Raw genomic sequence first — 14,164 nt, forward strand, 5'->3', positions numbered from 1 at the left:
TGATGTTTTTAAGGTTCATTGATGCTGCTGTCAATATTTTATTTTTAGGTCTAAATAATAGGCCAATGCATGGATAATATACCATTCATCAATTGATGAAAATTTTAGTTCTTTCCATTTTTTTTCTTTTGCTGTTATGAGGAAGGCCACTATAAACATTGTGTACAAGTGTTTGTGTGAACTTTTGTTTTAAATTCTCTTGGGAGTGGAATTGCTGCATCAAGCAGTGACTCTATATTTAACTTTTTGAAGAACTGACAAACTTTTCCAAATTGGATGCACCATTTTACATTCCTACCAACAATATATGAAGGTTTCAATTTCTCCTTATTCTTGTTTGGAGAAATGTCTATTCAAATCTTTTGGCCATTTTTAATTTTTTTTGTGTGGGAGATTTATATATATATATATATATATACACACACACACACACACACACATATATATATACATACATATATATATATGGCTAATGGGATATTTTGATACAGACATACAATGTGTAATAATCACATGATCACATCAGGGTAAATGGAGTACCCATCACTTCAAGCATTTATCCTTTGTGTTACAAACAATCCAATTACACTCTTTTAGGTTTTTAAAAACTATACAGTTAAATTATTATTGACTGTAACTGCCCTGTTGTGCTATCAAATACTAGATCTTAGTCATTCTATCTATTTTCTTGTGCCCATTAACCATCCCCAGTTTTCTCCCAACATCCCCCTTTACCTTTCTGGGCTTCTGATACCCCTTGTTTTATTCTCTATCTCCATGATTTCAATTGTTTTAATTTTTAGCTCCCACAAATAAATGAGAATGTGCAGTTTGTCTTTCTGTGCCTGGCTTATTTCACTTAGCATAGTGACCTCCAGTTCCATCCATGTTCTTGGAAATGACAAGATCTCATTCTTTTTGATGGCTGAATAGTACTCCATGGTATATACCACATTTTCTTCTTCCATTTATCTGTTGGTGGACACTTAGGTTGTTTCAAAATCTTGGCTAGTGTGAACAGTACTGCATTAAACATGGGAGTGCAGATATCTCTTTGATATACTGATTTCCTTTCTTTTGGGTATATGCCTAGCACCAGAATTGCTGGATCATAAGGTAGCTCTATTTTTCGTTATTTTGAGGAACCTCCAAACTGTTCTCCATAGTGTTTGAACTAATTTACATTCCCACCAATAGTATACAAAGGTTCCCTTTTCTCCACATCCTTGCCAGCCTTTGTTATTGCCTGTCTTTTGGATAAAAGCCATTTTAACTAGAGTGAGATGATACCTCATTGTAGTTTTGATTTGCATTTCTCAGATGATCAGTGGTGTTGAGCACCTTTTCATATGCCTATTTTTCAATTGTATGTCTTCTTTTGTGAAATGTCTATTCAGATCTTTTGTCAGTTTTTTAATTGGATTATTACATTTTCCCCATAGAGTTGTTTGAGCTCCTTATATATTCTTGTTATTAATCCCTTATTCAGATAGTGTATTAGGCCATTCTCACATTGCTATAAATACCTGAGACTGGGTAATTTATAGAGAAGAAGGGTTTAATTGGCTAATGGTTCTGCAGGCTTTACAGGAAGCATTGTGCTGGCATCTGCTTGGTATCCTCAGAGGCCTCAGGAAGCTTACAATCATGGCAGAAGGCAAAGGGGGAGTAGGCACATCACATGGTGAGAACGGAGCAAGAAAGAGAGAGAGTCGTGGGAGGAGATGCTCCACACTTTTAAACAACCAGATCTCATGTGAACTCAGAGTGAGATTTCACTTTTCACTAAGGGAATGGCCTAAGCAATTCATGAGGGATCTACCCCATGAGCCAAATACCTCCCACCAAGTCCCCACCTCCAACACTGGTAATTACAATTCAACATAAAATTTGGGTGGGGACAAATATCCAAACTATATCAGATAGGGAGTTTGCAAATATTTTCTCTCATTCTACAGATTGTCTCTTCATTTTGTTGATTGTTTCATTCACCGTGCAGAAGCTTTTTAACTTGAGGTGATCTGATTTGTCCATTTTTGCTTTGGGTACCTGTGCTTATGGGGTATTTGTCAAGAAATCTTTGCCAGTCCAGTGTCCCGGAGAATTCCTTCAATGTTTTCTGTTAGTAATTTTATAGTCTGAAGTATTAGACTTAAGTCTTTAATTCATTTTGATTTGGTTTTTGAAAATGGTGGAAGATTGGGGTCTAGTTTTATTCTTCTGCAAATGGATATCCAGGTTTCCCAGCACAATTTATTGAGAAGACTGTCCCTTCTATGTTATTTGATTTTTTTTTTCTCTTGATACTTTTAGGATCTTTTCTTTATATGTGATCTTTGGGCATTTAGTTGTTAAATGCCTTGAAGTAATCTTCTTTGGGTTAAATCTACTTGGTGTTCTATAACCTTCTTGTACTTGAATATTAATATTTTTGTCTATGTTTCAGAAGTTCTCTGTTATTATCCTTTTGAATAAACTTTCTACCCCTGTTTCTTTCTGTACCTCCTCTTTAAAGCCAATAACTCTTACGTTTGCCCTTTTGAAGCTTTTTTCCAAATGTTGTAGGAGTGCTTCATTTTTTTCTCTTTTTTTCTTTTATCTCTTTTGTGTATTTTCAAATAGCCTGTCTTCCAGCTTGCTAGTTCTTTCCACTCCTTGATCAATTCTGCTATCAGAGACTCTGATGCATTCTTCAGTATGTCAGTTGCATTTTTCAATTCCAGAGTTTCTGCTTCTTTTTATTTATTTCAATTTCTTTGTTAAATTTATCTGATAGAATTTTGAATTACCTCTCTGTGTTATCTTGAATTTTTTTGAGTTTTCTGAACACAGCTATTTTGAATTCTGTGTCTAAAAGGTCATATATTTTTATCTCTCCAGGATTGGCCCCTGGTTCCTTATTTAGTTTGTTCATTTAAGTCATGTTTTCCTGCAGGATCTTGATGTTTGTAGATGTTCGTCGATGTCTGGGCATTGAAGAGATAGATATTTACTGTAGTCTTCACAGTCTGGACTTGTTCATACCTATCCTTCTTAGGAAAGTTTTCCAGGTATTTGAAGGGACTTTGGTATTGTGATTTTGGTCACTGCAGCTGTGTCTGCATTAGGGGGCACCCCAAGCCCAGTGACACCATAGTTCTTGCAGATTCATAGAGGTATTGCCTTGGTGGTCTTGGATAAGTTCTAGAATAATTCTCTGGATTACCAGGCAGAGAGCTTTTTCTCCTCTGTTACTTTGTCTCCAACAAGTAGAGTTTCCCTCTCTTTCTTTCTTTACTAAAGCCAGCACAGCACTGGGTCTTGCCTAAGGCCCACTATAACCACTACCTGTCTACTGCCTATGCTCACTCAGGACATTAGGGCTCTACAATCAGAAGGTGGTAAATCCAGCCACTCTTGTGTCTTTCCTTTTAGGGCAGAAAATTCCCTTGGGCTCCAGGCAGGTCCAGAGATGTCCAGGAGCCAGGGCCTAGAGTTGGAAACCATAGAAATCTACCTGGTGCTCTATTCTGCAGCTAAGCTGGCCCTGAAACCACAAGACAAAGTTTTTCCCACCCTTCTCTCCCCTTGCGCCAGCAGAGGAATCTCTCCCCATGCCTACCACCACTGCAGGCCCATGGGAAGTATTGCCGGCTACCACTGACAATTCACTTGAGGTCCAAGTGCTTTTCAGTCAACTTGTGCTGAATGCTTCTAGGCCTGGGACTCTCCCTTCAGGGACTTAGGCTCCCTTCTGACCCAGCGTAGGTACAGAAATGCCATCTAAAACCCAAAGCCTGGAACTGGGGATCCTAAGAGACCTGCTGGGTTCTCTCCCCTACTGTGGATAAGCTGGTACCTAGACTGCAAGACACAGTCTCCTCTGTTTTTCCCTTTCCTTTCTCAAGTAGAAGGAGGCTCTCTGCAGTCTGAATATGCTGTGAGTATGCTGGGTCACATCTGAAGCCAGCACATCTGAGTCTCACCCAAGGCCCACAGTATGTATTTCTTGGTTACTGCTGCTAATTATTCAGGGTCCAAGGGCTTCTTTAGTCAGCAAGTGATGAATCCTGCCAGGATTGAGTCTTTCCTTTCAAGCAGTGGGTTCCCTTCTGGCCAAGGGTGTGTCTAGAAATGTTATCTGAAAGCTAGGGCCTGGAATGGGGGCCTCACGACTCTGCCTGATTCCCTGTTCTACTGTGGCTGAGCTGGTATCCAACTTTCAGAACAAAGTCCTGTTTACTCTTCCTTCTCCTCTCCTCAAGCAGAAGGAAGCAGTCTCTTTTGGAGCTGCAAGCTGTGCTGCCTGTGCTTGTAGAGGGGTGACAGAAGCACTCCCTTAGCCACCCTGACTAGTGTCTCACTAGGTCATGTGCCCCACAAGTCCACTGGCTGTGAGCCCAGCACGGCACTAGGACATGCCTAGGAGTTGCAGTCCTTGTGGTTTGGACAGCCTTTCAAGTTTATTTAGAATCCCACAGCACTTTAGCCTGCAGTGGTTAGGCTTGCTGAAACTCAAGTTCCAACAGCTGGGATGGGTGATTCCCTTCTTTCCAGAGCTGGTCTAAATGCTCCCTCTATGAGCACCAGCTGAGTTCTGCCCACTGTTGGCAGCGCTGAATTCCAAAATCCCACAGTTGCCCACTATCCCTCCCACAAGCACACAGATTCCCTCCTCATGCCACGTGGCCTCTGCCAGGGGATGAGGAGGGGGTCGCCTCAGCAATTCAAGACTATCTTTCCTATCTTCTTCAGTGCCTCTTTCAGTGATATTAAGTTAAAACCAGCTACTGTGATTGCTTACCTGATTTTTGGTTCTTATGACGTTGCTTTTTTGCAGATAGTTGTCACATTTGGTGTTCTGCAAGGGGGACCACTGGTGGAGGCTTCTATTTGGTCATTGGCTCTGCCTTTCTCTTCCTGCCCATTTTAAAATTGGGTTGTGCTATGGTTTGAATACGTCCGTCCCAAAATTCAGGTGTTGCCAATGTGATGGTATTAGGAGGTGGGGTCTCTAAGAGGTGAGTAAGCCATGAGGCTCTTCAGGCTCTTATAAAGAGACTTTATATAGCATTTGGGCAGCTTGCCCTTCTGGCATGTGTGGATGTATCATCTGGTATCACCAGACCAAATGCCATCTCCTTGATCTTGAACTTCCTGGTTTCCAGAACTGGGAGAAATAAATTTTCATTATTTATAAATTACCCAATCTTAGGTATTCTGTTACAGCAGCTGAAAACATACTAAGACAAGTTATTTGGCTCACTGCAACCTCTACCTCCCTGGTTCAAGTGATTCTCCTGCCTCAGCCTCCCAAGTAGCTGGGATTACAGGCATGCACCACCACACCTGGCTAATTTTTTGTATTTAGTAGAGACAGGGTTTCATCATGTTGGTCAGGCTGGTCTTGAACTCCTGACCTCAGGTGATCCACCTGCCTCAGCCTCCCAAAGTGCTGGGATTACAGGAGTGAGCCACCACGCCTGGCCCAAGTTATTTGTCTCTATTGTTTGAGTTATAGACGTTCTTTTTTTTTTTTTTTCTCTCTTTTTTTTTTTAATTATTTACTTTAAATTCTGGGATACATGTGCTGAACGTGCAGGTTCATTACATAAGTATACATGTGCCATGGTGGTTTGCTGCACCTGTCAACCCATCATCTAGGTTTTAAACCCTACTTGCATTAGGTATTTGTTCTAATGCTTTCCCTCCCCTTTCACCCCCCCACCCCCTCCCTGTGTCCATGTGTTCTCATTGTTCAACTCCCACTTATGAGTGAGAACATGCAGTGTTTGGTTTTCTGTTCCTGTGTTGGTTTGCTGAGGATGATGGTTTCCAGCTTCATCCATGTCCCTGCAAAGGACATGAACTCATTCTTCTTTAAGGCTGCATAGTATTCCATGGTATATATGTGCCACATTTTCTTTATCCAGTCTATCATTGATGGGCATTTCGGTTGGTTTCAAATCTTTGCTATTGTAAATAGTGCTGCAATAAACATATGTGTACATATGTCTTTATAGTAGAATATTATATCATTATAATATTATTAAATTAAATTATTTTCTACTTTAGAAGAACTCCTTGATAGACAATGGACCTCAACATTTATGCAACACTTTATGTTATATTAATATCTTTCATGCTTGAGAGAATCAAGAGCAATAATGACTGTGTTGGCCTAAATTTTGGGAAAGCATTTTTTTTTTTTTTTGAGACAGAGTCTCACTCTGTCGCCCAGGCTGGAGTGCAGTGGCGTGATCTCCACTCACTGCAAGCTCCACCTCCCAGGTTCACGCCATTCTCCTGACGTTCTTAATATAATCTATATACAAGCTGCTTATCAAATATGACTTGCAAATACTTTTTATCATTCTGTGAGTTGTCATTACATTCTTGATAATGTCCTTTGAAGCATAAAAACATTTTTTGGTGAAATCTAGTTTTTATTTGCTTATGCTATTTGGTGTCATATCTAAAAAAAAGAAACCCGCATAATCCAAAGTCATGAACATTTATGCCTATGTTTTCTTCTAAAAGTTTTATAGTTTTACCTGTTACTTTTAAGATCTTTGGTCCATTTTGAGTTACCTTTTGTATATGGTATGAGTTCCAACTTGATTTTTATTTTGTGGATATCCAGTTGTTCTGGCACCATTTGTTGAAAAGACTGTCCTTTCTCCATTGAATTGCCTTGACACTGTTGTTGAAAATCATATGACCATAAATGAGAGGTTTTATTTCCGACTCTCAATTATATTTTGTTGATCTATGTTTATAATTAGCTTAGGTTTGAACATCTTATTTTCCAATGCACAGACTTCTTTTATTGATCTTTAAAAAAAAAAAAAAAAAAGAAGCTAAAATTTCACTTGTTGGATAGATTTCTGCCCTGTTCTGTTTTCAGAGGTTGATGCTTTCAGGACTTTTTACTTTTGACTTCATGGTTTGAAAATATATTTATTTTGAGAAAGGACAGTTCATTCCAATCATCCTTATGATCCAAGTATGTGTGAAGTTCTTGAGGGAGTTGTGATTATTATAATTTTCAACATTTTTCTATGAAAATTCATAAGATTTTCACTCAATGATATTTTTATTATGAAGATTCAGATGTGCTGCACTCTAAATCATATCCTCTCAAAATGTGGTTATGCTATAGTGCAGGTTCTGCCCAGGAACCAAGACTGTCCTGGATATGTGTAAAGAGAGCGATTGCCCCATGTTAGTGGGGTAATTTGAAGGTGACCAGAACACAGCGGTCACTGGGACTCTCTTGATATTGGGTTACAATGAAAATATGTTGCTTGAGAAGAGTAATAGTAACCCACTCATATCCAGTGACAGTGAATAAACAAATTTAAAATTTCTTTTAATACTTACCTAGATTGCAGACATGTGTCTTTTTTTTATTCCTGGGGGAAAGAAGAAACACACTTGAAAGATATATTCCCCTTCTGCAATTTTTCCCCTGTATACATCATGCAACTGGTACTTTTCATAGGAGGTTCTTCTGCAATCTTAAAGTAGCTGGAGCATTTTCCTCCTTTAGCTCATTGATACCATTTAGGCTTTTAATGCAATAGGAGCTCACAAAGCAAAATGGGGTCCTTGAAGCCACCTTGTTTAAAGTTGAAGTGTTTCGTTTGAGTGTTTCCAAACGGTGTCTTATTTTGATGGCAGCTGATAAAAGTGGCTGCTTTGTGCTTTGATAAAAAGGTGAAATGGAGAAGACTAGGCCGTGAAAAAACATAAACCTATAAAAAGATATCATAGGGGATGTGAGGGACACAGAAGAGAGATGATGTATTTTTCCTTCTAATACAATTTTATAAAATACAGCCTTGTTTAATTCTCTTCTATAGATCACAGGACAAAGAAGAGGATACATTGATTCAAATAAACAAGTGGAAAATTTGAGGATATTGGAATTGGGGCCAATCTTTTGCTGGTACTCTAAGCTATTTAGAGAGGCCCAAGCCATTCAGAGAGAAAAGATAGAGTGCTATCAAAATGCTGCAGTGTGCTCCGGGGAGCAGGGAGACTTGTCAGGAGTACCCATGCTTTACCTGCTCTGCTCAGAGTCACAGAACTTTATCTTTCTCTCTCACTGGATCATTTCAGAAAGTGACAGGGGATATAAGTGATAATACCCAGATGGCTATTTCTAGATGTCTCAATTTCTGGAAGTTAGGATATGTCATTGTGATAAATGCTTCTGCTCTCTGAATATTCCATAGAAACATTGGCCCTAGAGGAAGAATATTCTGCCAGCCATCAGGAAGGATGATAGATTTAGGATGAAAGGTGTATTCTGGGGTTGGCTGGCCCTGAAACGGTCTCCCTTGCTTGGGTCTCCAGCCTTGCTTACTTCCGTTATGGGGAAGCCCTAGCATCGTAACCAGGTGCCAAATGGAGCGGTGTGCTCAGATGCTCCTTGTACCCATATGGCCTGCCCTCACAGAGACAGGGAAGCAGACAGGCCCTTGGTGTCTGCCCACCTCCCTTCCTGTGCTGTCTTCTCTGCCTTGTGGCCAGCCTATCTCCAGAGGCCTCAGTTTCCATTCAAAGTCCCTGGCATCCTAGGGCTCTCACTGTGGCAATCGACTCAGTCCTGCCTGGGGTGTTTCTGTTTTAACACATGGCTTCTGACAAGGCAGAGGCTCAACACAAATGTAGCAATTTCAGGCTATAGTGGAAGTCAAAAGTGAGGAGTTAGGGCATGGTAATTGTAAATAACAGTAGAGACAATGGTAAGTTCATTTTTATCAAGCACTTTACATGGCAGGGCTGGGCTGAGCTGAATGCCACCGACATGGTTTCGTTGTCAGGACACTGGTCTGAACTGGGTTTCATTAGGATCCTCATGGTGAGGAAGCCTGAAGAGGGAAGGTCACTGGCCAAGGTCACATGGATATTGATTAGAAAAATCATGTCAGATAGTCTGATGCCAAAATCCATACCTTTAGCCACCATAGTTGTCCTAAAGATCATATCAGGGAAGTGCCTGTTTTGGCAAGAACAGATGGGAGTCTAGAAAAGGTTAGGCGGGGCTGTGACCTTCAGTCAAGGAATGAGTGCAGCCCAAGATGACACTGGCGGGAGGAAGTCCAGGAATAAATACCAGGACCTTACTCTCTTCCTTCTGTCTATTATCCTGCAGATGCTCGCCAGTGACTGAGCCCAGTGGGAAGCTAGAGGTCTGGACAATCCATTGCTGTAACTCATATAGATCAGAGCTGCTGGAAAAAGGGGAGGAAGTGGCTGTCACTATAGGAGCAGGGCCGGCAGACATGAGCTCTGCCTTAGGCAGAGGGATGCACCAATGCCAGACCACAGACTGAGTTTAGGAAAGAGGAGGAAACCCCTGTTATTTTCTTTCTTTGCTCCCATCTCTTGCCAGGGATACTTATTGGCCATGCCTAGTGAGATGCTAGAAGGCAGGGAAGCTGGTTTTATGCAGCCTCCTGGGGTACAGAGCAGGAGGGCAGAGTGAATCTGAAGAAGCCCATGAAAGCAATCTGATACAGGCCCATATGTGAATCTGTCCCTGAAGAACAGCCTCATAAGACACACTGTGGAGGCTTTGAGGTCACTGGGTCATTGGTCAGCAGCTTTATTTAGATCAGCTGCCTTTGCTTATACAGCATCTTTCATTGACACAGAAACTTGACCTTGTTACATATCAGTTTTCTCTGAGCCTTCAAGAAGTAGCTTTTATCAATTTTCTTTGCCTTCTAAGTAAAAGCCAGCAAATTTGCAGAGGGGCTGGTCTCCCCGCATCTGGTTATCTGTATATTTTGCAAATTCTTGACCTTGAGTGGTCCTGGCATGTAGTTATTCCTTTGTATCTACACCTGGGCCCTGGGGCATTTGTGTCCTTCAGATGCCCCTTCCTCTGATAAACTTTCTGAAGGTTCAGCATTTTCTGTGTCTCGTTAAAATTTAATTTGCTGTAACATTGCCAGGCCCTGCCATAGCTATATTTAAATGGCTTCGTTGCCTTATTCTTTGTATTGCCTCTGCTTTTGAGGATCTTGAAACTGTAAATGCCTTCAGTTGTGCCAGCAGCCATGAAGGACAGGCAGGGGCTTTGTAGATGATATCTGTGTACTTGTAGGTTTTGCTTCTCTAAAACATGTGAGCAAGGACTGTGAGGTTATTGTGAGAGTGAAGGGCAGGGGAAGGGCATTTGGGGACAGCAAGAAGCATTTGGAAGCAAATGTTAATTCATTTAAGAGTTTGTTGCCTGTTTAATTTTTGGTAAGCCCACTTAAAATATAGTAAGATTTTAAGCTGGAGTGCTTTTCCAAGCATGAGCAATAAAAATGTGCCCTGGACCCTATTCTGTAATTGGCACAGAGACTGTAGTGGATTTTTACCATTTTTCTCATGTACACAAGCCTGTGTCTTTGCAACCTTTGGAAAATATTTTTAGTTTGAAGTTAGAAAACAAAGTAAACTGTCTGCTTGAACGCCGTTGAAAAAGATATTGTACTAGCCTTTCAAGGATAAGAGGATACAAACCAGGTCAGGGGAAAGAAGTTAGGAAATGCTCAGTGACATCTGTATGGTAGTCAGTTTACCTAGGGTAGAAGCTGAGTGAGAGAGAGAGTCAGGAGAACAGGAGGAGACAAGGGCAGGACATTCTGGGTTTCCTGAGAAGTGGTGGTTGGCAATTTCTCTCCTGAGTTTCCAGAAGTGGATATATTATAGGAAGAGTTGCAATGTGATTCAAATTGCTAATGTGTGCTTCTTGAAAAAATATCAAAACACTCCACCAAATTGAGGTATTTGGTTAATAAGCAATCAAGTCTCTGTTCATTGAGTTATCATTTGTCATTGCTAGAGTTGATCTATTGAACTAGAGCAAGTAGAGGAATATTAGAAGTACATTTGAAAGACTTTAGATACAGTGGTCTCTTACTGTAAATGTCATCTTTTTTTTTTATTTCTGTCATATTCCCAATACTGCTATCTGACCTCTCTTCTCTGCTATTTTGTCTTTTATTCGAGTCCCTTTCTATTTACTCCCTTTCTTTCCATTTTAGTTTAGTTCTGTCTTGTGTGCGTGTGTGCGTGTTTTCCATTCATTTTATATGTTTCTGGGCTGACACTTTATTACCTAATGTTGTCTGTGCTTATGTTTCATGAGTTCTTTCATCCCCCAGGGGTATCTCCTGGGACCTATAAACAATACTGCAATAATGTGTTGGTAAACTTTGGGTAAACAAGGGGCATGGGTCACTTTAGACCTTTCTTAAGGCAGCCCTGTCTGAGAGCTCTCCTTTCTCCTGTAGGTAGCAAATCCTTTGTGAGCCCAAGTTTGCCCAGTGCCTGGTATATATTGGGTGCTTAGTGAATATTTGCTGAACACATGGATGTATTATCTGAAAATATCGGACCTGTGTGAGTGGAAAATAAGGGTTGCTCTTTGGGAAAATGTTGGTGGGTTTCATGTGAGTTTTCCTCTGGGAATAGTGGCCTTGCCACTTTGGTTGCTGTTTAGTCTTGACACTTTCTTCTACAAATGCTTATTTTCTATGGGTTCTGCTGTTTCTTTTTCCTTTTCTATTAATAAATATAGTTTGTATCATGTTGCACCCTCCTCTTTGGCTTAACCTCCCTTGGTCTGTGTTGCTGGTTGCAGGGTCCGTTTGCTCCTTCCTTCATTGCTGTCTCAGTGGCAGCTCCTTTCTTCGTCTTTACCTATGCTACTTCTTCTTGCTGTTCCTGTTCTTATTATTGGGACTCCTTGCCTGCTGTCCCTTCTTTGGTCATTTTATTGATTTTTTTTTTCCTTTCTTGAGCATCATAGGGCTTGTTCTTTCTAGGTTAAGGAGCAGGAGCCTCTGCTGCACTACTCCAGGATGGGCACTGGAGGTGAAAGGAACCCCGAACAAGTGGACTGCCCATAGCAGGGGAGAAGGTGGCCGTAATTTCTTTTGTTGGATAGTCTGTGCTATTCAGTTTGACCTAGTCTTTTATTTCTCTGTGGGCTTCATGCCCTCATGGTTTCTCTGGCTGTTCATCAACTATTTAAAAAAAAATTTTTTTTTTTGAGATGGACTCACACTGTCCCCCGGGGTTGGAGTGCAATGGCTCAATCTCAGCTCACTGCATCCTCTGCCTCCCGGGTTCAAGCAATTCTGCTGCCTCAGCCTCCTGAGTAGCTGGGACTGCAGGTGCCCACCACTATGCCCAGCTAATTTTTTGTATTTTTAGTAGAGACAGGGTTTCTCTGTGTTGGCCAGGCTGGTCTCAAAATGCCTGACCTCGTGATACACTTGCCTTGGCCTCTCAAAGTGCTGGGATTACAGGCGTGAGCCACTGCTCCCGGGCTCATCAACTATTTTTTAAGTACTTAACTAGGCCAGGTATTACAGGGTCAATGGCAAGGGAACTCATCCTGCTTCTGTGGAGCTTACGCTCTCCACTCTGTGGAGTGTCAGACGTTAATCAAATGATGTAAAATTGCAGCTGTGAAAATACATAGTATGTAAAAGGAGAATTGCACTGTGATCAGGCTATGCTGGGTATTTTTATTTTTTAGTTTATTATACTTTGAGTTCTGGGATACACGTGCAGAACGTGCAGGTTTGTTACATAGGTATACATGTGCCACGGTGGTTTGCTGCACCCATCAACCCATCATCTACATTAAGTATTTCTCCTAATATTATCCCTCCCCTGGCCCCCCACCCCCCGACAGGCCCCAGTGTGTGATGTTCCCCTCCCTGTGTCCATGTGTTCTCATTGCTCAACTCCCACCTATGAGTGAGAACATGTGGTGTTTAGTTTTCTCTTCTTGTGTTAGTTTGCTGAGAATGATGGTTTCTATCTTCATCCATGTCCCTGGAAAGGACATGAACTCATCCCTTGGTATTTTAAAAAGCCTGTTATACTACTAGGGAGGCTGAGGCAGGAGAATCACTTGAACTGGGGAGGCGGAGGCTGCAGTAAGCCAAGATCGTGCCACTGCACTGCAGTCTGGGTGGCAAAGCAAGACTCCATCTCAAAAAAAGTAAATAAATAAATAAATAACAGAAAAGGTAAAATATACAGACAGAAGAAGACTGTTCTTATTATAGGTGTATAGCTCAACAAACTTGCACAAACTCAACACTCCTGTGTAGCTTTCACTTACATTAAGAAACAGAATTTTACCAGCACCCAGAAGCCCCCTCTTGTTTTCTTCAAGTCCCTACCCCCATCAAGGATAAACTGTGATTGAAATTTCTAACACCATAAGCTGCTTTAGAGATTTTTATCTAGAACAAGAGACTAGAAAAGGCTTCTTGAGGAAAGTATTGCCTGAACTGAGAGCTGAAGAATGAGTAGGACAGGAGCTAGGGCAAAGATTGAGGGAAGTTTCCAGGCAAGAGATCCCATGGGAGGAGGGAGCAGGAAGCATGTAAAGAACAAGAAGACCAGAGTGGGTTGGAAAGAGAAGGTTCCTAGTACAGTATGTCGTAGGGTTTCCTGAGCCATAGTACAGGTTTCATCTCATCCTAAAAGCAGTTGAGTTGGGGAGGGGAGAATTAAATTTGAATTTGAAAGAGATCACTCAGAGACGGTAGAGAATGGATTAAATAGGGGTTAGGGTGAATCGGAGAAGAATAGTTAAAAAAGCTATTGCAGTATTCTAAACTGGAGAAGAGGTGGCTTAGTCAAGGCTGATGGTAGCAATGCATAGAAGAGAGTGAATTTGAGAGATGTTTCGGAGCAAAGATTGATAGGACTTGTTGATGAATTAGCCATAGAGACCAATAGGAAGAAGTGTCAAGGATGATTTCTAAGTTTCTGCTTGGAAACATGCAAGAATGGTGATGCCAGTTGCTGAGATTGTTTGCTAGCTTAAATAAAATGTTTCCTCAGAATGTAGATTTGGGACAAAGGACAGGTGTGATTGGTTTTGTGCCCATCTGAGCGAACATTGGCTCTGATGGCTATGAGTGATGATTGGCACATTTGGGTATTAAATAAAAGTGCCATATTTACTTATGTATCCCCTTGCTTATTCCCCTGAGCTCTACTCTTAAGGAAGATACATGTGCATGCACACACATGCACACATATACATATATATTCACATACATATATGTTTCAATGCGTGGTTTATGTGTATTTTCCCTCTCAGCAGGCAGGGTTCGCTGGGGTAATTGTTCAGGTATTTGAAGAAATG

At 41.1% G+C, this 14,164-nt stretch overlaps 1 protein-coding gene across 8 annotated transcripts in view; it reads left to right on the forward strand.

Annotated features, from left to right (window-relative positions):
• The window catches only part of LOC105465066 (coiled-coil domain containing 85A), a 197,603-nt gene that overhangs the window by 54,846 nt on the left and 128,593 nt on the right, over positions 1 to 14,164 (forward strand). The gene's annotated exons all lie outside the window — the stretch shown is intronic.

Source organism: Macaca nemestrina, chromosome 13 (genome assembly GCF_043159975.1).
Source record: "Macaca nemestrina isolate mMacNem1 chromosome 13, mMacNem.hap1, whole genome shotgun sequence".
NCBI classification, from domain to species: Eukaryota; Metazoa; Chordata; class Mammalia; order Primates; family Cercopithecidae; genus Macaca; species Macaca nemestrina.